Source organism: Apus apus, chromosome 10 (genome assembly GCF_020740795.1).
Source record: "Apus apus isolate bApuApu2 chromosome 10, bApuApu2.pri.cur, whole genome shotgun sequence".
Lineage (NCBI taxonomy): Eukaryota > Metazoa > Chordata > Aves > Apodiformes > Apodidae > Apus > Apus apus.
The window spans coordinates 10,008,971-10,035,051 of NC_067291.1; the positions used below are offsets into that span (position 1 = coordinate 10,008,971).

A 26,081-nucleotide genomic window follows, 5' to 3' on the forward strand; every position below is an offset into this window, starting at 1 on the left:
CAGAACGAAACTGCTTTGGAGTGAGCCAAAGCACAAACGCAGCTGCATGATCTTGGTCAGTCTCCTTCAGTTCATCTCAGTTTTCTCAGAGCTCTGAATAAACCATGCCAGTTCTGACAAGACCCAGCATGGCCAGAGCATGGAGGTGGTCATGCCCAACTGTTTCTGGGAAGTGAGAATGTCCAAAAGGATTGTCAGTCTTTAAAACTGCATTTTATTAGAAAACAAAAGTGATACATGGCAACAGAGGAATTCTTTAAATAGAGAAAACTCAGATGTGCTTGTTGAGACAGATTCCATAAAATGCTTGCAGGCAAACTTGCCCTTAACCCTTTCCTCCACCTTTGTTTTTTAGTCTATCAACTTTAATTTTGTTTCTGGACTGCAAAAATTCTACCAGCTCTTTAGAGACAGCTTTGCATACCTTTTGATCCCTCAAAAAGTTGTGATCTATCGACTTTTCCAGGCACTTCTGGGGCTGTGTCCAGCAGTGCCCTCTACACTTCCCAGGAAGTCTTAGTCTGTTTCCATGTTTGAGGTTTCTTGCATATTGGTTCTTTCAGTTCCACAGCCCAGCCAAGCCTGGCCTCTCTTCCAGAAGGATCTCCAAAGACGTGTTTTCCTAATTTCTGTTCAGTAAGGTTTACTGTCATCCCTTCCCCGAGACAGCTCCTCTTGACCCATACTCCAACAAGGAGCAAAATGTAAATAGTTTGGTCTTCTCCCCAAGCAGATTTTTCAGCAGAATGCACTTTTTACAGTGTCTTACTTTAGCTTGTGAACTAATCGTAAGCCTCAGACTAGGCTTTCCAGAAGATACACATGCAAAGCGTATGTTAAGTGACATGTAATATATGTGCCAGGCAGTGGAGAAGTTGAATACTGTTTCTATATGTTCTTTCCCATTACATACCCTAGCAGCATAGGCATGTGTGCGTAGAGCCATTTGTTAATAGAACCCAGTAATGGGTTTTTCCTGTATTACAGATCACCTTGCTATTATGATAGGAAGCACAAAGCCATTCTCATCTTGGTGATATTCCCCCTTGATAGTTTTGTTTCTGGACTGCAGGTGCTAATAGATTCTACACCCTAGTATGTCATTATTAGAGTGTCATTGTTTGGGAAGTGTCTTGCCACAGGTGATACATGCTGTTGGTCCTAATGTCTTTCAAATGTTGAAGCTAAGGAAATGGCATATCTGTGAGAAATGAACTGGTGAAATTTCACTAGCTAAAAGACGGATTGTTTCCTTTTCTGTTCTGGTTAAGTTTATGACAGTTGCCATGTGTCTTTCATGGATACTGTATGTAGAAGCATATATACAGTATTGGTGCTGACCAACAGATTATAACTAAGAGTAATTTAAAAAAATACAGTTCCTCTTTGATCTGTTAAGTACTATCTATGCCAGATCTGCCTGCAAGAGGTCTCCTGTAGCCAAATGCTATCTCCAAACAATGAGGACACCACTATATACCATTGCCCTTGGAGTAAACAGAGCAATCTCAGATTCACTTCTCACTGGTCTCCTTGGAATAAACAGAGCAATCTTAGATGTACTTCTCACTGGTTTCCTTTCAAGAGTGGCATTTCTGCAATTGGTACTGAGATAACAGAAAAACAATTGCTTGCTGATCTCAAGACAGCATTCTTTGAAGAACAGCTATGATGAGACAGCAGTCTGAGGAAAGGTAATGTCAGTGTTTTTGTTGGATCAGAGACCAGGCCTGGTCATGGAGTAATATAGTAATTCTAATTAAAATCTTTTGGATGAGTTACAAAGTTGTCTGCTCTTGAATATGTCATCATATGGGGCATGTATGGCACACAGCTAAGATAATAAGCATGGTACACTTATATAGCTGGAACTGAAATCTGAGGGTGAATTTGTGGACTTGCAGATTTTCTTCCAGATCAGATAAAAACAAATGAGCAATGATCTTCTGAGGATGTGGGGATGGAGAAGTGAGTCTCACTAGGCTGCATCACTTTCAAAGAGAAAGGAAATAATGAGCTTAAAATGAAATAAAGTATTTTTATAGCTATCCTGGAGAAAATTTTCAAGTGTGCAGAAGTAGTGCGAGTCGGAGCTGCCAGCACTAGCAGTGCTCTGACAGCTAATATGACTAAATGAGATCAGCTCCCACCTATGAGAGCATCAGGAAAGGTTCAGGGATTGCTTAAGGTAAAATGAGTGGCAAGTAAATGAAGTACAGGAACTTTCTTCTTTTGAGATACAGTTGCACGCAAATCCCATTATTTTTCTAATAGCATTTTACTCACACCTCCCCCTCACTGCTTTGAAACTCATTTGTGCTGCTCATACAGTTCGAAAAATGTCCTCTTTGGTCGTCATGGGTGGAACATCCATCTGATTTGCTTTGCTGTATGCAACGTTAGTCAAGAGAATCAGGACAAGAGGCTGTTGGTATTTTCAGCAGATATTTGGTTTCTTCTTTATACCTAATGCTATATTTCTATTAAAGGAGAGAAGCATTTTGGTTTTGTTGTGTTTGTTTTTTTTTAAAAAAAGAGTATTCAGGTCTAAAAGTCTGAGAAGAGAATCCACAGGTTCCCCTATCTTTAATTATTTAGTGTCCTCATAAATTTTTCACTGAAAAATAGGGAGAAATTAATACTGTTTTGCAGGTAAGTTCAAGCATGTGTTAAGTATTCAAGAGGTTTCAAGTTATGTCTAATACATTTAAATGCAGTTTTATCCATGTCTTTCTAGTGCACACTGTTCAGCACATTGCCCTGTTCTTTATATGGCCTTTTAGGTGAATTAGCAACCATAGGATAAATCCATATGAAAAGGTGAAATTGTTAGATTCTATGCAAATAGCATGATTTGCATTTCATTAAGTTTCACAGGTTGCCTCATACATAGAAACTTTCAGCTGTGAGTCTCGATGTATTTTTAGTCCTTGAAAATCCTTTGGTTACAGCTCAGATTTCTCTTTAAGTGGCAAAATGAGTGTCATACATTCCGGTTGCCTGTGTAGTCTCCTTTCTTGGAGGACATATCCTTGTCCTGTAACTCTTCTCTGCTTGCCAGGACTAGACAAGATGGCTCTGCTGAAAAGCTGTCACTACAGATTGTCATTGACTTAAACAAAGAGATGATTACCCTCCCTCCCGGCCCTTGTCATTTCCACAGTGAGATTACAAAGATTTACAGAGTTGCACTGTTCTATGAGACCCGACAGCTGGACTAGTGTCAGGTCCCTCCCATGGATATGCTGTGAGCTTTGTGACAGTTGTAATAATTGCCACAGTACTTTAAATTAGGACAGAGCACCATATTCCTGTGAAAACATATAAAACATCTTGGGGGTGTAATGACTTTCAGCTGATACCTGCTGGTTATTCTTATTCAAATCCTTCCAGACTGGGAAGGCAGATTTGCAGAGGATTGTGGTATCAACCAGTTTTACATAGGTAGAAGATCTCTGTGCAAGAAATTAATGAATTGTGTTACGAAGAGTTAAATCAATTTTTAATTTTTCATTTGGCGAGAAAGAGTGTAAGGGGTCCACAGAGCTAACTGTAGGCACTCCTGCTGTTGCTAGACTGTTATGACCTCACTGAATTGGGTATGTGGGAGAACAGAAATGTGTGAAGACAGCACATCTGGTGTTTGGTTTTTTCAGCTGTTTCTTTAAGGGCTCTTTACTGTTTGGCAATGAAATGGTCCCTCAATGACAAAAAATCTTTAGTTAACAAAAAAACTTGGCATAGGAACTGATGAGCTGGATGCCATACCTGCTCCTCTGAGATGGAGAACTTTGGTCACAGTGAAGAAATCACATGTTTTCAGTGATAACCTAAATTAGTACTGTCACAGAGATGAGGGGTCTGGTTGACTTAGGGATATTAGGGTGATGTAATTTTTCAACTGAGCTTTTGAGGAAAAAGCAGCCAGTATGTAGTGCACATCTGACATAAATGGACTCTCTAGGCCAGCAACTGTTGGCACCAACTATATGATAAAGTCGTGTGCTTAGAGCAGCAAACCTGCACCTACAGAACACCTCTCGACCTATGAAGCAGAAAACCAGGGCCCAGGGGCTGAACTCACTCTGACTCTGACTCTTGTCCTCATATAACAGAAAAGTGCACTGTTTCCTGTCTGAAATAAATGAAAAGGCACCCCTTGTCACACAGCGCTCACAGATGTGTGCTCCATTTCAAACAGGGGGATGAGTTACCTCAGTATAAATGAGGCACACAAACATTGCCAGTTCCATGCCAGAAGCTTTTCAGAAGTGCCTTGCTGTTATCTGTAGCCTTTGCCACTTAGTCTGGACATGGACAGAGCTGTCAAAAGCCTCCAAGGAACTATCAGCATCCTGGTGGTGTTGTCTCAGGACTGCAGTGCTATCAGTTTTGATTAAAGCAGTCTCTTCTTCATTTGTTACCCTAAATGCTTTACTAGTGGAAGTAATAAATGAATATTGATGTTCTGGATTCTGTTGTAAAGAACAAAAAAATCTGGACAATAAAATCCACATTTTAAATAGAGAAAGTGTAAAATAGCTCTACTTCCCAAGTATTATTTAATGGTAATGAAGAGAGCATAAGATGAGCTATATTGGAAAAGCAATAAAGGCCAAGTTGCTGTACATGACATCTAATTTCTGTATCAATTGATTTACCTGCTATTGATATACTATGGTATTTATATACCTGCCCCCAAAAATGAAACATTAGGTATGGCAAACTGCTCCTCCTTGCTGAACACCAGTGTAGTTAAGAGTCTGTGCTCTTTTTTTTTTTTTTTTAAATTATTATTATTATCTTGCTAATAAGATAGTCTAAGCAACATTTTTTCCCCTTTATCTGGAAATACCTGTAGACAATTAGGGTTGTCTGCCTAGCTAACTAAAGAGCCAGGAAGCATATGAGAGTAGCTTCGTGGAGAAGCTGTGATGAACCTTGTATTCTGTGAGGCGACTGCGTTTCAATTTGTGTGTGCATTTCAAGTAGGGTCCTCAAAAGCACTTGCTCTTGGCCTTGCTCTCATTGGGGTTGCTGGAAGTTAAGTCACCACTAAAAACAATTGCAAAATGTCTTTCATGATTCCTCTGTAAATGGCAGTCAGGGAACTGCATGGCTGAGGAAAGTTTTGTTCCTGGTCATTGATGAAAAGATTATTCAGGTCCTTTGGAACTGACAAGTCATTGTTGTGCGACAGCTCTCAGGCAGGATTTGGTCTCATTCTGGTATCTAATGGATAGTAAAAGTCGACAAGAAATCTGGTAACTGCTATCAGACAGGTTCTTCTCTTGGCAATCACTGCAAAGAAGCAAAGGTTGAAAAGGAGTTAGTAAGCATGGGCTTAAATCTCTCTGTCTCTCTAGGTTATCATGAAGGCTTCACCTTCATGAAGGTGAAGCTAAGGCATATTGCTAGGCAGCATGAGGGCAGCCTGGCTTACTGATGAATCTGCTTTGCAAAAAAACAGTAACTTCTACACAGTAACATCTACTTATCGCACTGACCTCTCACACCTACCAGGGTCATTTGCTTTATAAAGATAGAAAGTTTTTGTTTGGTTGGTTTGTTTTGTTTTTCTCTCTAACATATCACCACCTTTATTTCTCCAAGTAATTTTTTCTACAAGTCAAAGTTGTATTCCCTTGGCAGAGGCAGAGGCAGTTCTGGTTTAAATGAACAGTGCATTCAGTCAGGGAACTTAGTGTCTGTCCCACCTTGGAGAAGTACACAAAGTAGTAACTAAATCCAGCCTATTCTCAGAATCTGAATGAGGATATATCATGATGTTATTCTCCTCAAAACATACATTTAGAGCAAATGTAATACTTGGTTACATATGGACCAAAAGGTAAGTATGCAAAATATCACTTAATTTGTCATAATTTATTTTGAAATCTGTACACTAAAAAGGTGGAAGCGGGAGGCAATTGAACCGATTTCACTATAAAAACTTCTACCATGCCTTTCTAAATCAGCCTGTAAATTAGCTGATTAGACACTATTACACCAGATCACATTCCCTTCACATGGCTAAATTTTAGAAAATTACTTTTGGCTAATCAAAAAATTAAGACTGCAGTAATGAGAGTTTCATTGCAAAAGCACGAGTAGACTTCAGCACTGCCTATCCTGTTCAGCATCTGGCCCTCAATGAGGAATTACAGGCTGTTGTGTTTAGGTGTGTAGATGCTATGCAGTGTTTCAAAGCATAGGAGTTTGGTTTTGGTTTTTGTTCAGTACAGCAAATAACTTACATTGGTTTGTTCTGTCAAATTCAAGCTGACACAGTCACACCATAAGGAATATGCATATTTCCAGTATATTTATGACTCTTTTCAGTAATTTCTAGTGACAGGACAAGGGGCATCAGGGACAAGCTGGAACATAGGAAATTCCTTTTAAATATGTGGAAAAAACTTCTGTATGGTGAGGGTGACAGAGCACTGCAACAGGCTGCCCAGTCCCCTTTCTGGAGATATTCAAGGCCTGTCTGGATGCAGTCCTGAATAATGTGCCCTAGGTGATCCCTTTAGCGGGGGAATTGGACTAGATGATCCCTAGAGGTCCCTTCCCACTCTGACAGTTCTGTCATTCCGTTTCAGACACCACAACCAGAAAATGTAAAATAATTCGCTTAAAAAGGCAACACAACTGGGAGGTGTTCCACGTCTGTGCTGGCAAAATTTACTGGAGATTATGTATGGACATGCACAACTGGCAGTGCTGCTGTTATAACAAAAGGATAAGAAAGAGGCTTTAAATAGCAGGAATACTTGGATAACCTAAAAAGCTGTAAAAAAAACAAAAAACAAACAAAAAAACCTCTAAAACAAGTTTTAGAAAACAATGGATTGAAAATATCAAAATGAAACACCTCACTGCACTGGTCTTGTGCAGAGGCTCATTTGGCTCAAGGAACACAAAGCAGCTTGCAGGGTGGCATTCAGCTTTTTTCATGCATATTGTTCTCCTTATCTGGTGTAAGAATTGCAGACCATGTCTGCTGTCCCTGTAAATCCTTCATGTCCTTGGCAGATGCCCGGTGGATCTCACCTGTGCCTTTACACTCATCTCTCTTGCTCAGTGCTGCACTGAATTCCTGCCCCTTTACCTTCATTAGGTATCTTGACAAATACCACTGATTGATGTGTTTAAAAAAAATACTAAAAAGGGATATAATCAAAGCCAATCTAGACAATTTTAAATCTTTCAAATTGTATTTAATTAGGGCTGTGTTTCCTCACAGAATAGCTATTTTAATATACTACTTACTGTAGGTTCAGTTGTATTAGCATACCTTTAATCTTTAACCCTATAGAAATAAGAACACTTCTATTTTTTAATATATATCTGTATATACCAATAGAGGGAGGTATATAGCTCTGACTGTATGGATGCATTAAGGCAGTTCAATAGGGACTGAGATGCACAGAGGCAACTAAATATGCTTTAGTAAAAACCTAGTGCCTAAATGCTGTGGTAGCATCTAAACCATCTATAAATGCTTCTAATCTTCTACAGCATCTGAAAAGTTGTGAAAATCACAAGTGAGAAACAATGGGTTTTTGTGATGGTTTCAGAAATTGTTACAAAGGCAGTTTACATATCAACAGCACACATGCTTTGTGCTCTGCAGCATGTCATCAAATGCTTCAGTTAATTACTCACTAATTATAACACTGTTGAATGGCTACACTGTGGCAACCATATAATTATGGAGCATAAAGTACTGAGCAGTTGCAAGGCTGAGCATATTGACTGATTACAATAAAACCCCTGCTTATTGTTGATATTTTTCACCTGCTTAACAATTGTAATGTTTGCCTATCTTACACTCAAACTCGGAGCATTATATGAAGTGTTAGTAGCAGAAGTTAATTAAAGTTAAAAGCAGGTAAGCTGTATCGAAATGGTGGTATATGATGACAAACGTATGTTGAAATGCCAAACCTGGATGTGGCCCTTCACAGCTGCCAGGGCACAGCATTCCTCTCCCACCCACAGTATAACTCCCTCACTGACACAGGGAGAAGGAGAAAGGGGCCACTGATGTTTTACAAATACCATGTAGTGAGTCAAAATTTCAGGGCAGCTCAGAGAGAGGAGGAGGGAATTTAGCTTGTGTGTGCTTCCAGGCTTCCATGATCACCATGGGGAGAAGCCATTGAGAGAGCTGCTGGAAATGTTGCCAGCTAATGAGTCCTACAGGGACTCTCCTGGCACATTGGAGATGGCTGGAACACCACGTGCCCCTGTTTTACCAGCAGGTTCCCCATCTCTGGCTGGCAGGAAGCAGATGATGCACAGCTGGCTCAAGTTATACTTCCCAAACAGTGTCTTACATCACAGGAAATGTCAAATAACCATCTTTTGGGGCAGTTGCTCAGGCTGCTTTCTGGTACAAAGTATAACTAAAGACCTGCTGCTAGCCTTTTTTATGTTTCAAGAAAGAAAAAAAAAAATCCATCCCTGGAGTAAGATATTTTTCTCCTTGTGCTTTCCACAAATCATTTTTTCTGGCCCCTCAAAATGCACTGATGTTCAGGATCTGGGAAAGTGTTTACGAAGCTGTCACTGCCATTCATATCTTACACTGCAGCCAAGAACAAGTTACAAAGCTGTTCAGCAAAACATGCTAATTCATTAAACTTCAATGAAAGCCTTGCGCGCTCATGCTGTTACTAGTAGTTCTTACTTTGTTCTCAGAACGGAATCACAAAGCTGGAAATGTTTGATCAAAGAGTTTTCAACTTCATATTTAGGAAAGTGAGTCACTCCACTCTTGTGCAGTTCTTCATTCACTGGCAATGCCACCTGCCGTATAGATGTGCACTCAGGGAGAAGCTCAGTGATTGTCATGTGCAGAATATCTCAAGTGCTACGTAGTCAATGTTTCACTTCCAAGTAAATGTGAAGTTCTTTCCACAAAGACAGAGCTTTCTTACAATGTACTGCTAGTTCCTTCCCTGTGAATAGAGGCTGACTCTTGGAGTGGCCTTGCCTTTTCCCTGTATTTAAGAGCTCTGAAAGTTGTCAGGAAGCCTGCAGAGTCTGTGTGAGCTGTTAGAGTGAAAGGACTGCCGGTGCACTTTGAAGCTTCTGTCTTTGTTGGTGTTCATTATCAAAAAGAATAATTTGTTTTAGCAGAACATGATAAATTAACGCCATATGGAAGACTGCAACAATTGGTGGGTCTGGATTTGGACTACACTAGGAAGAAGGAAATGGCTGGTGTAATTACGCACAGCTCCAGACATCATCATGTATCTGATCCATGGTCATTTTTATGCCCATGCTAAAATTACAATAATAATCCAGTGATAGAATGTCACCCCGTTCTCCTCTCTGAATCCCCTTAGCATTGTTGCAGCTGATAATGCATCTGCAGTCTGTACATTTTTTCTCAGTGTGTTTAGTTTGTCTTGGAAATGTTTCCTTCCTCAACCATAAAATAAACTTCATCGTGATAGACTGGGTCTGGAAGAGTTTCAGGACACAATAGGGGAGGGCACTTGCTGCTTTTAACTGCCTTTTGAGAATGACAAACTGGTAGACTCTTCTGTGGATGATACATATCATATGAAGTGCATGGATATTTGCTAGTATGTTCAGTATATTTTAAAAATTTCATTACATCTCTTGTGTTGTAACTGGGCCTGATTCTGGCCACTCTGCTATGAGTTCTCTGAGATATTTGTGTGTATCTGAGTCTTTTTCTCATGCAAGGCAGCATTTCCTTTGGAATTTCAAAACAATTCATCCTTAGGATAATTTTCCTACATTCATTTCCTTGACATTCAGTCACACCAGGGAAAAGATTGACTGCTTTCTCTTCGTTATATCTCTTAGAAAAATATGACTAATAGCTTTAAAAACTCCTTTATTTTTTTGTGAAGCTGTGACCTTCAGAACATTGCCAAGATGAGGCCAGGTTATCAGCTGGAACAATGTTCTGAAGGTCACACCTTCACAAAACAAAGGAACAAGAGAATATGAACAAGTTTCCCTTTACCATTCTTGTGCCTTCAGATTTCAAGCATTTGAAAGACTAATGTGAATCTTGCTTGTCCTGCTTCCAAACTCTTTTTGGTCCTTAGAAACTCTTGCAAACTCAAGTCTTGGATAGTTTCCCTAGTTTTGGGAGAAGGGATTTGTAGGTTTTAAAGCTTTGATTTTGCAGAATGAGGTGCGGGGAAATGTGTTTCAGATCATGGGAGAAAGAGGAAACTGCTGCATGGCCACTCTGCACAGACCCATGTGGAGGACTGGGGATAGTGGCTCCATTTATCATAAGGCCAAGTCACACTTGGAAAGTACCACGGAATAATATGGAGTCAATCCAGTACTCCTGCAATAAATAGGAGCTTTGTAATTTATTCCCATGTCTTCACCCCACAACATGCAGATGCAGTGAGAACACTAGACCAAAACACTGCTTCTGATTCCTATTCTATGAAATATGGATATCAGTGAAGTGTTATGAGCTCTGAAAAGTTCAGTAGTCTGAACTTTTCCTAATTGTTTGATTCAGAGAAGAAGGCTGTTCTTGTCCAGAAAGGAGCCAGAGGCATATGTGATGTAAATCTGCAGTTCCACTGATTTCAGCAGAACCAAACAGGCTTGTACTACATCAAGAATTATGATGGGAAATGGTCAACAAATGATGGGAAATGAATAATTATAACCCCTAAAAGCCATATCAGCATGGAGAAATCTCAGTGAAACAGACACGAACCATAAGCACAGAGATTTGAACACATGGCTGAGAGTACCTGTGACATAGTTGAGACTCTAAATTAGACAGAAAATGAATATGCAAGTGTAAGGAAGGTGATGGGTAGGTCTGCTGTGGGTGCTGGAAGTTCACTAAGGCTCCACTGTTCACTCAGGTCCTTTTCACACTGCAAGTGCTGCTGCAGGGAACGAGAGGAGCTAGTACAGAGGAATGTGGCTCTTTTCAGGTCATGGAGGGGACTGATTTTCTTTTAACTATGTCAAGGATCATTTGCTGATTTAAAAGAACATTTCACTCTTTGAAAGGGAACAAACAGCAGCTCTGTTTCCTCTATATCAAGACTTACAGCAGTGTGCAAGGTGGCCAGGTGACAAATAGGCAGCCTGTGCTTGAGCACTCCCATTGCTAAATGTCCACGCAGAGCTTAACCCACGTCACGGGCTGCAGAAAGCAAATGTTGGTTGCACATGCTCTGTTAGTCCCTTCATCGGCTCTGTAATGAACAAGCAAAAAAGGAGCTGGCTCGTGACACAGCTACTAACACTAACACACAGTGTCATTCATGAGGCAATTTTAATCTTGTGCTTGCAATTCAATTCAAAATTATCCATTAATCCTTTTTCCCTGCCCAGATACTGCCTTTGTACTGAACACAGCTGTCTGCACAGGGCTCAGCTGGGCACATGGGCACAGGTAGTGAGAGGGGGCAGCAGCATCAGTGTGGTGCCTGACCCTGCAGTGTGCACAGGGCTCTGCCAGCAGCTTCAGCAGCCGCCCTCTGTTATTCTAAAGGCACCCGTCTATCAAACAAGTAGATCATGTTGCAGGAGACCATAGGTCTTGTAAGTCCATAGCTATAGCTTGCCAAATGAGAATTAACTCACAGCCTTTCCCCCGGGCCCTCCTCCCTGGGGGTGGGTGTCCAGCTGCTGGCACTGTACAGCATCAGGCAAGGGCACAGTGTTAGTGGGTGCAGAGACATGAGCAGAGGTGGTTCTTTCAGGGTAGCACAGCCAAAGGTAGTACTGAGGAAAAACGTTTGTGAACATCCCTGGCAGAAGCAATATATATATAGGTTGATTTATCCCTGACTGAACATAGATGCTGGCACAGGGACAGACTTGCCTCCAGACTTGCAGTAGCTGGCTGAGGCTGCTCAGGAACCTCACTAGGAGTGAACTAGGTCCAGTATGGAAATTCAGATTAGACTGGCTGACGGGGTATAATGTTACATCAGGGTGGATTTTCTTTTACTTCAGGAATGAACAGAGTTTCTGAGGAAGTTGTATAAAACCAGGAACAAGATGAGTAATTTTTAAAAAGGTCAGAACTTTTTTTCTTTTTTTTCCCCAAAAAAAGCCTTTTCCATTTTCTGTTTTGGTAAAATATTTATGAGAACATAAATCTCTGTTAATAAAAGAATAGGTAAACTGGCTCGATTAGATCAAATAAACTGTTTTTTTTTTCCTCAAACAAAATATTTTTTAATTTACCTGGAGTCTTTTTCCTTAGAAGAAATTATGTTTGATCTGATAACATTTTTCTCAGCTTTTCTTTTTGTTTTTGTTCACATGCTTTCCTCTCCGGTGGCTCTTCTCTTTCCTTAAAATCACTCCATGTTTGCATTAGGCTTGTGCCTGGAGTTGGCACAGAGCAAGCAGAGCTGGTTCTTGGACCTGCACAGGGACTTCTGATGCAAGGATGTCCTTTAATGAGACTTATGTCTGCCCAGTGACCCATCTGTGCTCTGATTGAGCTGGTGCAACAGGGCCTTAGGGCAGTGATGAAATAGGCATAGTATGCTAATCCACATCCTCAGCTACTTCTCACCATGGACATGTCAGATAAAATCCAAAACTAGCTCCCCTCTACCCTGAAATCCAGACAACAGAGCTATGCTGCAATCATATAATTCTGTTTTTGCATTTCCTTTCCTAACAAAGCAGGAATGGGAGACATACTTCCCTTTAAACCTATCTTCAATTTGAGACTCTAAAAATACTACTTGCTAACTTATGATAAAAGCTTTGGATTTGCTTCTGTCAGGAGGATGTAGGCTAACTAACAACTAAAAGAGACAGAATTTTCTGTCATTCTGTGCAGTTTTCCTTTTGTTCTTTACATTTGCAAAATTATTTTTCACATTTCTGCCAATGAAAACAATCTCAAACTGCTTGAGACATAACTATGTAAAGAACAGAGCCTTTTACAATAGGAAAGAGGGAAAATCATAATAGATGACTGGACTGCCTTCTTTCATTTTTTGACCTTTAATTGAAAGATTGAAGATAAGTAGTTCCTGGGAGAAAGCAAAAGGCTGAATCAATTACCCTGTAGCTTTGAGTGAAAAAGCTTCCTGGAAGCCTTACTATATATTATGAATCATCCTCTTGTCATTCCAAGAAGTTCATAGCCAAGTAAAATGTTAGAAATAGATTGATAGTGGAGTGATGGGCAGTAGGGCCTAAGTGAGAGGTTAAAGGTGTCAAGATAATACATTCAGGCATCCCTCGGGATATTTTTGTAAAGCTGATGTTTCTGACCTCAGGAATCCTTGTCTCACTGCATTAGGATTCGCTGCTCTCTTAGAATAATGTCATTTTGAAAAGTTCACTTGTTTTATATGAAGTTTTAAAAATGAAGACAGTTTCAGTTTTCTTTCAAGGAAATCAGATGGAGTCGTCATCACTTTATGCTTAGGGGGTTGTAGAGCACGTGGGTTTGACTGATGATCAGTGTGCCATTTCAAAGCCTGTAACATAAATGAGAGTAGATATAAAACAGGTTTGATCACAGTAAGCACAAAGGAATCACTTAAGAAATCCCTGAGCATGGTATAATGTAGTATGGGTGGAAGAGAATGAGCTTTTGCATCTTTTGAGGAGACAGAACAGGGGTAAGAAGAGTAGTAATTCCTCTTTTGGGGATGGGGACCAAGTGTTTCATAGTATGGCAAAAGTTCAATTGACCTTGAAAGTATGTAAGCCCCTTATTCTATTTCAGAACCACATCCTCTCAAGATACTCGTTAGGACATCTAATCCTCGTTGTTGACATGAGTTTGCTGTATATTCTTCCTCGAATGTAAATGGTTCCTTTTTTAAGATACATTTTTTAATCAATATGATAATTTAGTGACAATTTCTTAAGCCAAATATCAAAAAATTGAGTGCTAGAGAACCAATATTCCTATATATAATACTTCTGTGGCCTCATGCAAGTGCAAATTGAGGAATACTGCGTTTTCTATAGTTGTTCACTTTTAACCAAAGGAGAGGATACAGGATGAACATACATTTTGCTCTGCTGTGATCTCTTCTACCATATACATTTGACCAATGTACAATTCTGTACACGTGGACAGTCCCACTAGCCCTACTACTCTGCAATGAGAGATGAGGAAGAACCAGTGCATTGTTACTGGCTTATTCAAAGGGCAAAAATGCCCATAGTTTTAAACCCTTTCTTAAAGACTTAATACCTAGTACTGTCATAATGGTACAACTTCATTGACATACTCCCAATTTACGTGAGAGCTGACAGAGACTGTGAGACATTTCGTAGATTGACTGAGCACTAGCATTAAAAAATTGCAGCTTGGATTTGAAATAAGCACTTCACTGGGATGAATGTGGTACTGAAGAGTGAAGGCTTCGGTGCCTTTTTTCTGCTGATATTGTTTAGCTGGAAACAGCTTTCTGCAAGACTAGATTACCAGGGCAAGAGTGCATTGATTTACATTCTGGAGGTTATCTTTCCAGTGGAAAAAAGGCAAAAAAGTGTGCCGGGTTTTTTTTAAAGTGAAGATTTTGGGGAAAAATATATGCTAAAATAAAACTAGAGTTGAGAATGAATAGCACTGTGTGGATTTCTAAACAGTGAACTTTAATATTGGAGGAGTAAGGATTTTATATTCTGGTTGACTTTTTGCTGTTCCTACTTCTATGCTGGTATGCATCACAATAATGCATTTTCACCCTAGTTTTTTCCTTTAGCCATTGACTCATCAGCTTGTTTCTTGATAAAAGACAGTCAGTTAAATGAATCCCAGGAGGGGATCACCAGATTTTTTTATCACTAATGGGACAGTACCTCAGACCCCTCTATGTGAAACGTCATCTGATTTGATTCATATAGTGAATAGTTACTATAATATGATCTAAAGTGCTTTTTAGAATTGATTTATATACTCCTACTTTAACATTAATTGGAAAGTATCTACTGTTATCTCTCTAAAGGTCAGCTTCTCTTCTGCTTACTCACATGAGTAATGGAATTGATTGCAGTGCATCTGCTCATGATAATAAGGAGAATCTGACTTGATGCCTTGTTGAATGGGAATAGCTCCAGTAAGTCTGTATGTAGATGTTGAACAATACAGCTTCAGAGCAATACACCTTATCTCTTGCGTTTCTCAGTGTTGGTTCCTTCTTTATTTTGTTTGGCTACAACAGTGCTAGAGAATAAACCTGGGCCCCTTTACAAATAATTTCCAAGTCTACTTGTAAGGAGATAATCCTGGAAAGCCTCAAGTAATTAGTCAAAGTTCTGTTGCTTGGTCACCATCTGCTTGGAGCAGGGCTGGACAAGTGGTTGGGGTTTTTTTTCCAGTTCTGGGTGCTTCCTTTACTTGCCAGCTGTACTGTCACAGTACGGGAACTCAGAAATGGCATTTCCCATTCGCTCAGTGTTATGCGTGTTGTGTTGTCAAGCCTAGGAATTTCAGCTCAATATAGAAGGAAAATTCAGTCTGATATTTTAAAACTGGTTATATAAAGAGGTATGCAAAAATGCTGTTTATTGGAACTAGGTCATTACCTGTATCCATGCTTTTGAAAATCACTCCTATACTTCTGTCTTCCTGTCAATTTTGTGAAGTGAATGATGTCCATATGCTTGTTTTCATTCCATTATTTTTGGCAGTATTTATTTCTGACACGTTAACTAATTGCTGGTAGTCACAATTATCTCAAAGGACTGGAATTAACATTTTAATAAGATATAATCTGCTTCCATTCACAACTTCTGAGTTTTAAATTATAACACATGTAATACTTTAGCATGAATCATTTAAGGGATTTTACAAAATATAACGATAATTGAAATGAGGATTTAAACTTGGATTATTTAAAGGAGGATTAAATTCGATCTGTGAACAGCTTGAAATATTTTCTGTTAATACAAAACCAAAAATTCTCTCAGATTTAGAGCACAGAGCCTGCTGTCTATTGGGAAGATTTTCCTCTAGACTTGAAATACATTAGAACTGTAAAGGGGGGAAAGGAGACTTTATTCGCAGATGTGGAACAATAAGAAAAATAAAGTTTAAGGGTTTAGGAAATGTGAAGAGACATCCTAGCCATATCCCTGTGCAGGGACAAAAGTAAAAATTCTGGCAGATGCTAGCCTTATATTTTAAGAAGAGCTCTGCAACCCTTCTAAGTAGTTCTTTCACTGTCTAATTGGCCTAATAGCTAGGCAGTTCTTGCTTGTGCAGGCTACATCATTGTTGCTGCATTGTAAGGCTTTTATTTTCTATCCTGTCCTATCCAAGAGGAAAAGCTGAGAAGTTCAGTTTCTTTCTCTCTGTGGCAGTCCTGTATGACAGCAGATTGCTGTCTCATGTCCAGGCAAGATAGTTCTTCAGTATTCACACCGTTTCCTTTGAAATATGTTTTACACACACTGGGGACAAAGAATAGGTTGATCAATTTTGGAGCTGGCAGAATGTGAAATAATGTATTGATTCTGTTATTAACCTAAAATATGTTGATCAGCTTTTCTCACTTTTCACTACACAATCCTCCATAATGCTATATTTTGTTCTTTATTACAGCTTTATATTGTCACAGTTACAAGTTCAAACAGGATAAAACCAGAACATATGGGAGAATCAAATACCAAAGCAAATATTTAATTTCTGTATAGTTTCCAGAATGCAAAATTTATCCCTAGCATAAGCAGACACAATTCTTTGGACTTAATGGGGATATGTGGAATTATTGTGAGTCTGAACTGGCTTTTCACTGCAGTATTGGTTGTTGCACAGCAGTCAGAATTCTCCTGCCAGTAATATTCAATGAAAATATGACGCATATAAGGACATATATATGTGGTTGCGTGTTAATGTTTTTATAATAGAAATTAAACTGAGGCTGTTAGAATAGTATTAGGCACTAGACTTCAGTTTGCATAATTGAAACAAACTATATTTGTAAACCAGTTTGTAAGGCATTGGCATTGCAGGATTTTCCAGACTGAGGGTTAGATAAACTGTGTCACCTTTAACAAGACACTTGTGACAACTTCAAGATGTTACTGCAAGACACAAGGTCAAGCCCTTGTGGAACTAAGAGGAGGAAATACTAGAATAAACAGTTACATCTTGAAATTTATAAATTGATGTAGTGACTTGGGTGAGAAAGAGAGGAAGAGCAGTTTCAAAAAAGAAGAATATTATTCAGCAGAAGCAGTAAAAAATAATGATAATGGGAAACCAGAATTCACACTGTCTTATTAAAGATCAGATATTAATCCTTCACCTTGAGAAGGGTGGAACTTGAGTCCAGAGGGCTCAGACAGAGGAGCTGAGGGTGTGCAGAGTGGTATTTGCGTATGGCTCCATCATCCCTCAGTTACAAAGCTGAGCAGTATGTATTAATGCCTCTGAGAAAGAGGAGGAACAGATAACAAAGGAGGTGATGGGGACATAGACTACATCATCATCACATTTGCTAAGGTGTTGCATTCCATTTGACATGAATTCTATACTGAGGCCAAATTCAAGAGCAAGCTTATTCTCTGATATAAAAGCAGAGTGGAGCAATACACAACTGTTACTTGCTTTTGCATAATATCTGTGCAAGTATAGTTTTTATTGTATTTGACTTTCCATAGCTGCATATATACCAGTGCACACATGCAAAGTGGCTTGTCAGTTATTGCCTGGGCCAAGCATCTGAGGTGGCTTCTAATAAAAATCCATAATTCTCAGCATCATGTGTTGAGTGAAGTCACACACGTGACTTCCAAGGTGTTAAGGCTTAGCAGTTACACTGGAATTAAAGATGAAACTTATATATAAAAAATGTAGTTCACATATATAAAGTGAAACTGGAGTTCATTTAAATACTTTTGTCAATAGTCAATATTTGACTTCTACAAGATATTTCTTCATGGAGTGTTTAGAATATCTATAACTCCTTGTTCTTCTGAATTCTGAGTTTTCTTCACTGTGTTTTCTGAGTACTATCCATCAGACTACATAATATGAATTGAATGTTGCTCTTAAAATAGAGCATCTCAAGCAGATGTAAGAGATGGTAGAAAAGCCATATGTAGGCATATGTAAGCTCTGCTGGGCCTGAACAGCAGGAGAAACTTACAAGATCCTTTTTGTGATACTGTGCATACAAAAGCATCCAAAAAAACTTGCACGTGGGAGAAGATCTTTGTGGGGAAAAGGGCATAGCCATTGGCATATTTGTGATTGTTGAAACCAATGACCAAATGCTTGTTAAAAGTTAGTTATTAATATTTATGCTGAGATTTTCAAAGGTGCCTAAGGGAGATGTGTGCTCCCGACTCATTGAAATTCAGAAGGAGCTGAGTGCCTAACTCCCTTAGCTTCTGCTGAAAATCCCAGCCTTAATCTCTGTGTGACAATCTGATTTTTCATGTTTTACAAACTGTACTCCCAGCCATAAGGATATGCTCAGGAAGCTGGGAGACTGCTGTGAGTGCTTATATTTAGTGCTTTTATGTTGACATAATTGTTTAAAGGACTTTAGATGAAAATTTGTGAAGTGAAACAATTTCCGGCTGAAAGCCTTATAACACAGGCTTCACTCTGCATTAGTGATGTAAACATACACATTGAACTTTGTAATGGAATTTATGAAACTTAATGAGCAATTTTTGTTGTGCTATAATACTATGCTGAAGCTGTTCTTCCTTCCTCCTTTTTCTTTGCCTACAGCTACAAATAAATTTGACATGTCATATTACTATGTTGTCCTAGTTCACTGTAAGTTTATAATGTTACCTAGAACCAGAGCCTTTATTTCAACTTGGTGGCAAAAGTGATTTTGCATCATGCCTTTTACTCAGAATTATATACAAAATGCACCCAATCATTTGAAAAATGAGTTGATACAGTATTTTTTAAATCATATTTATATAATCATAATGTTAGAGCTGTGAGCCTTCAACCAACTAAGACAGCCCAGTCATCTTATTTCTTCAGAGACTGTATGTAGCATTGTGAACAAATACAAACAGTTAATGGTAATTTAAACTGTAAAATGGCTGCTTTTGTTCAAAGATGCTGTGTTTTATGTAACTATGCAAATTCAGTCCTTGGTTATTCTCCTGCAGTCCTACGATCATCAAGCTGACTGCAGAACTGTAACCAAAGGAAAAAGTTTCACTCCTACTGATATATCTGTGAGCCTGACTCCATAATCCCTAGCTATTTTATTTATGAGGTACCTGAGGGTGGAAACAATATTTCAGCATGTGTTGCAGCTAATTGCCATCCCAAAAATTAAGCCCACAAAGTCCAGTTCTTTCTGCAGAACTGGATATGCTGAGAGTCTTTACTGTTGGAGCAAGAGGAGGAATCCTGGCTGCACCAGCAACCTCCACCTTTAGTAGCTCAGCTTCTTCCACATTATTGTTAGTGTAAACTATCAGGTTAAATCACAGATCAAGTGTGCTTATACACTCATAGCAATATAACGTAAAAACTAGACTGATTGTTAATCAGGGAACTATTGTAGTTAAGCTGCACTATATTATAATACTGAAATAGGATAATTTCAATCTTTCAAATGACAGTATTTTCACAACGTTTCTTTTATCTAAAAAACATATTTTGAACCCTAAGAGCTGTAGCAAAGCAGAGACAAAAAAGGTATAACATTCTTTTAATATTTAGAGGTGCAGATGGTAACTATATAGATGTAAACATTACTCTGGTGAGAGATGAACCACTTTCTCACTCTTCTTGTATGTGCTGTGCCACAACAGGCCCTAACTCAGGCTCACTGACCCATGGATGGTTTGGCTCTTGTACCATGCATGTGACAAATAGTAATGGTAGTACTCAGCAATATCACACTTCATTGTCCAGCTAAAACCAAAGGATTCCTTACTTGGTTAAATAAATATGTACTGAAAAATACTTTCATCTTACTGTATGGTGGAAGGGCTCAATACCTCTCCCCCACACCCAGTACGTTCTCTGAAGGCAGTATGTTACTGGCATAGCTAAGGGTCCACTTGGCTCAGACTTTCCAGGCATCCCAACCAAGACTTAGTTTTAATGAGAAGGAATGCTGTGTTCTGGGGCTCAGAGCTCAATTAGCTGTGAGATTTTAATATTCTTGTGCCTGATTAGGAGTCCAGGTAACAAGCAGAGCTGGTTGAACTTCTTTCCATATGAAAATGTAGAAAAAAAAATAATTAAATGGAAAGAAAATGTCAAAATTTCTGTTAATGGTACTGCTTCTCCCCCACCCTCTTTGGTTAATTATGAAGCTCTCCTTTTTCAAATTTAAATTATTAAAAAGATAAATTATTTTACAGTTCTTCCATCTTTATTTTAAACAACTCTAGAAATGAACCTTTTCCTTTCTACTGCGATTTAAGCTTCTTTGCCCAAGGCATGAGAACACAAGATGTTCTCAGTGTCCACAAATTATAATATTGGTTAACTTGCCTTCAGAAACTTCTTTCAGCTCCTCATGTTAAGAGAAAAATCTTTGGTATTCAAAGATCACATAATGAAATTTTATGCCCACTAGAGGCTCCAGGAAACTCAGCTGCGCTTCCACTTCCTGGTAACAGAGTTTAGCACCTATTCTTGTGATAAACATGTCCCCAAACTCTAGCTGCACAGGTTTTCTTTATAAACTTTTAAAAATCTAACTATTTAATAAGGCATTATCCAAGTTGTAAAGATCCTGTTAAGCATTGCCAATCCTGTTAACATCATTGTGATGAACACAAGTGCAGTAGGAATCATCCCACAACTGGCAACAGGGCAAACCCTTGCCTTCCTAAGCAATTCAAAAAAGTGTAAAACAATCTTTTCATCTTAGTTTTGCAAGGGAATGGCACCTTTGTCTTCAGAAACATGTAAACTGTCACTGCCTGAAACATCAAGCTGAGCCTTGTCATGCCTGTTTTTATATGAGACTGATTGTGTAGTACTAATCTACAGGCTTTGAAACCGCTCTGCTTGCTAAATCCAGTTGAAGACTGAAAAGTGCATGATAAATCCTTGGAGTGCTTTAATTTTGAAGAATTCTTTTGCAACCAAGACAAACAGGATTAGTATATGTGGCCTCCCATAAGGGAACTCGATCTCCCTTTCTCTGAGAGAGCACCCTTGCCAATTTTCCCCCCATTGGCACCTCTTTATCAGAAAGGTAAAGAGATCAATAGGTTTGTAATAGCATCTATTTAGCCTGGTTCTCCTAAAATGTCTGTTGAACTCTCTGTATTACAAGACTGTGATTCAGAGCTTTCTAATTTACCTGTAAAGTGTATTCTGGGCAATATTTTCTGATAGGAAACTGTGCTGAAGGCAGTGGGACACTTTCTAATCAATTACAGTGGCTACAAATCAGGATTTAAATTTTTATCCTCTTGTTTTTTCTTTTTACTTTTTTTTCCCCTGTTCTACTATTTTTAAAAAAATACAGATAAACCATAGCTTACATGATAACTGTAATTAAGGGCTTAAAGGTTGTTTGGCTCTCTTAAGTACTTTGAATTACTATTTTTAAAATGAAACCTTACAAGCTGCTAAAGCTAAGCAATCTGTGGTCCCTTTGCAGGTACATTCACCTATCCTTACCCTTTACTGAGAGTACTAGCAACCACCTGCCCTTGTATTCAGAGGAGAAGCAGAGTCTCCTCTGGCAGCTGGGAGGTGTGAGCAGGATGGAGAAGCAAGGTCTTTTACTCACCATTCCTTCCAAATGTGCATGTCATAGTGACCCAGTTTGTAAAAGCAAGTGAGAGCCATGCTGTATGCTGAACATTGTCTGCAGAGCTGAGAGGGATTTTGCTGCCAGGGAAAATGCATGGCAGGTTGCAGTGCCTGGAAATTTAGCTCATTCATTTTGGAAGTGTTTTAAGTCCATCAAAATGAATTCTGTACTAGGACATGAAAGCTCAAGTGACTGAATCACACAAAAGCCCTGCTAAGCCTCTTCAATGCCTAGGGAGCTTTGGCACCTTCAGAAAGGCAGTCTGCCCGGTTTGGTTGAGCTGGGCACTTGCTTTTCCCTTCAGCATTCTGGAAAGACAGGCAAGGTGCTCTTGCACTTCACTGTCCAAAATGAAGACTTGTGCAGAACGCATGAGCAGACACTGACAATACTGAGTTCAGCTAGTGATAGCCACTGGTGTGCAAAGGGTGCTCTGGTATTAGTATTGCTACTCCCAATCTTTATATAACATTTGAGTAGCTAAAAGCATTGCTCTAGGAGTTGTGAGATTTTTCCCTATTCCCTCTTCAGGCTGAGAAAGATCAAGGCCTCACCATCAAAGGAATGCTAGCAGCATCAACGCTGTGGCCTCTGTCCAAAGTTGAGGTGCCCTTCACCCCTCAGATGGGATCTGGACCAGCACACAGAAAGGTTTCCTAATATTAGGCCCAGAGAAACTAGTGGTAAATGAAGTGGGAGTATTTGGGCAGAACACTAACCATGCTGAGAGTAGCTGAAGTACCAGAAGTAGCACAGCAATCGTGCTTCTCAGCAGAGTGGCTTAATGCAGGTGAAGTGACACACTGAAGACTCACAGGGAGTGAGCTCAGGTAACCCTTTCTGGTGCCATGCTGAGGAGTAAGGTATTCATAAAGACAGGCAAGACTTGAGCAACAATTATCTTTTTAGCATTACCTATTCCTTCACTTAAGTGTCTTGCACCTCACTTAGTCTTTTGTCTCCAGTGAGTTCCCTTCATAACCCTGACTAGTGAATTCTGCTACCAGGGTTGAGTGCATTTGTGTCTGAGCCTTTGTCTCGTGCTTATCTGTGTGGTCTCCAGCACACAGGGCTCTGTAAATAACAAGAAAAGCTTTGGCTTGTGATATTTTTCAAATCATGTTTAGCACAGAGGAAAAACGTCTTTGACAGCTCTGCAAACTCAGTCTTGAGATACAATAGACATCTACATTGCTGCAGTTTAAAAAGTTAATAGTACACAGTGTAAAAGCTGCCTACACAGATAATAACATGACGGATTTTAAGCTGCTTTAAGCCTTGCTAATGTAAACAGTACTAATACTAAAAAAATATATATATTTTAGGCTTTTCTTTTTCTTTTTTCTTTTTCTTTTTTTTTTATGTGAGGGAAATCTCTGCAAAGATGGGAAATATGTATCTTTTCCACCACTTCATAGAAAAGCAGCAAAACATACAGAAGAAAAGCCTTTCTCTCTGGCTGATTTCCCAAATGTACTTTGAGTTACCAGCCATAGTTAAGAGGCTGCTGGAGCTTCTTTGTACAGTGAGAAAGTGCTGAAACAGAAAAAGCATTGAGGAGAATATGCAATGACTTTGTCACAATTATGGGCATCAAACACAGGGTTTTCAGACACAATCCTTTATCCTGCAGATGTTTCAGCTCAGTGTGTTGATCAGTGTGTTGACTGCCCCAGGAAATTGCCTTGCAGATCAAAAAATGTCTGTGTGTGCTCCCCTTGCACATATCCAGCATAGTCTTTTCAGGACAGCTGCTAGTTTGAATATACAGGAGCTAGCAAAATTGTAGACTAGCAGTGGACAGATTCCACAGGTGAACCTTGATTCATTACAAATGTTGCATCTATAGTATGCAAAAACATTCTCCATCACAAGTAACATTCAGCACTTCCTATGTGTGTAGGAAGGTAACCTTTCCCTCTCCTTTGGGAAAAAAATACCAGAAATGCAGGCTCAGTCATGGTAACATTTAGTTTTCCTTTCAACTTGCTTTATGTGAAATCTGCCAGTGAGTGAGAATTTTTCTGGTACTATAGCCATGGGGCCAAATCCTTTCCTGATATCATCTCTTTCACTTAATTGAAGTCATGTGAAAATAAAAATTGTTTTTTGTGCTGTATTGTCTTTTTTCCAGAACTATGGCCACTACATAAAGTTGGCTAAGTGTTATTTTTTTCTGTGCCAGGAAATATCTTTCTTTCTTCACCGAGGTGATCAGTAAACTTGTGTGTTTTCTTTGTCAGATGCCCACCTTGTGCCATTTTGCATCTGAGTTTTGAAGATACCAGGGACGCTGCTCCTATGAACTTCACTGACAGCTGAAAGAACTCAACAATCCATCTTAGGGGTGAGCACTCAAAAATGGAATTTCAGTTGTGTCCTTATAAGACTTCAAACCACAGTCTGCCTCCCCCATCAGTCTCATCGTTAAGGGCTGAACATGTGGATCTGGGTTCACCCATGTAGCTCTCTGGGCATTTACCCAAGACATCAGGTTGATTGCTCAATGCAGAGAAAGTCACTCCTATAGGGAAGTTTAGTTAGTGGCAGGCAGAACTGGCTGTCAGAAGTACTTCTATTCCCCATTCCCTACCCTCCCTCCTCCATGTTGGCATCTCAGATTAGAGCCCAACATTAGTGAGACTGTACTTTCATAGTATGTCAGGGAAAACAGATTTGTGGCAAGGAAACACAAGGAAGTACGAGAGTTAGACCACTACTTGTGGACAGAGGAACAGTGGATCTTTACTTGCCTCTTGAGAGGCAAAGGAGGACAAGTAAGGATTGGATCCTTCTCCCCTGTGTCCTCACTCAATGTTCTTCCAACCCAGCTAAACAAAACCAGAAGGAAAAAGAACAAAGCTAAATATTTCTATGCCTTGCAAAAGAGAAGGGGAGAACAAAGTGAGATACTCCAACTCAGAATTTCATAGAGAAGCAACATGTGGCCATAATTTAATCTAGTGCTCACTCATTAGTTCTACAAAGCATTTGCACTTCTACTGAAAAATTTGATTTGGTAAATCTGAGGTGTTTTACTGTGGACCAGAAGGGAAGTTCATTAGAGAAATTGCAAGGCTAAGGCCTTTTTACCTAATAACAAGCCTTTGGTTTTTGTTAATCAGATACATTTGTCATTTACAGTGATGATAAACATTTGACAAGTAATCAGCTCTGTGAGGAATATGATTTACTGCTGCAATCTGGGTTTGCTATTAATAACAATAATACTATTTGGCACCCATATAGCCAGTGTAAGCAAAGGATAGAACAGATTTCCCAAGCTCTAGCTGGCTGAATGTGGTTTTCCATGTCTTGCTGAGAAGGGTTTTCCAGGGACAAGCCTGTTGGGATCAAAAGGACATAGAAAAATGAGAGCAGAGTCTTGGTGCAAATTTGTAGTTGTTTTTAAGGATGAATTGCTGGATTTGATAGGACTTCTGCAATTTTATTTCTCTCAGATGGATTTAATATAAGATGGAGATTTCAGTGTAGTGCTGTGAAAGGATTTAAATTTTGAAGATAAATTCTGAATAAATAGGGTTGAAAACTTTGTCTTCAACTTTTTATTGCAGAGAATTAAACATTAGTTGAGGTAACAGTTATTTTGTTGGGTTGGTTGGGTTTTTTTCTTTCATAAAGGTGTTTGTTTTTCTTCAAAAGCAAAGGAGATCTCTTTTCATTAAAAGAACAAAATTCTGAAAATATAAAACATTTGTTTTAGTTGTAAAATCTCCTCCCCTCATAATCCAAGTTTGCTTGTTCAAACTTCCAGTATTTTCACGGAGGTGGGAAGGAAGATCCAAGACAGGAGTTTCCAAAAACATCTGGTATCTGTGCAGGTTTTAAGACCCTATTTTGGATCTGTTTATGTTTTTATCTGTTGCAAAATTGTCTTTGTTCCAGTGATATAACTATTTGCAGTGGAAGTAATTCCCACCAGGTCCATCTCTGCACTTCTGGGTCGCAGTTAATAAACAAAGAATCAATGCAGTTTCCTTTCTAAGTCAGTTGTGCAGAGCAACTTTGCATTAAACAGATGTGAATCACTCACATACATGACAGCGCTTGCCCTGCTGAACAGGAGCAGGTATTCACAAACTTGTGCACTGATGCAGCACTTCTTCCTTGCTGTCTGATTCCTGAAATAATGCAGCTGAGACCTGAGTGGCCCTGCTGGTGGGACGTGATAGGTCTCAGAGGGCAGCAAAGCTTACATGCCATTTTGATGATTTTGTTCAGTGTGATTCCTAGCTTTTCAAAGCTGCAGTCTAGCCCTTTTCTGGAATATTTCTGATAGCTGTGTAATCTCAAAGAACTGTTGTCAACATTTTATTCATATAT

At 39.2% G+C, this 26,081-nt stretch overlaps 1 long non-coding RNA gene across 1 annotated transcript in view; it reads left to right on the plus strand.

Moving 5' to 3' along the window:
- Nucleotides 1–26,081, plus strand: part of LOC127388492 (uncharacterized) — a 328,289-nt gene that overhangs the window by 275,761 nt on the left and 26,447 nt on the right. Inside the window, exon 4 of the long non-coding RNA XR_007890392.1 lies at nt 23,981–24,084. This is a non-coding gene — a long non-coding RNA (uncharacterized LOC127388492). The remainder of the gene's footprint in view (nt 1–23,980; nt 24,085–26,081) is intronic.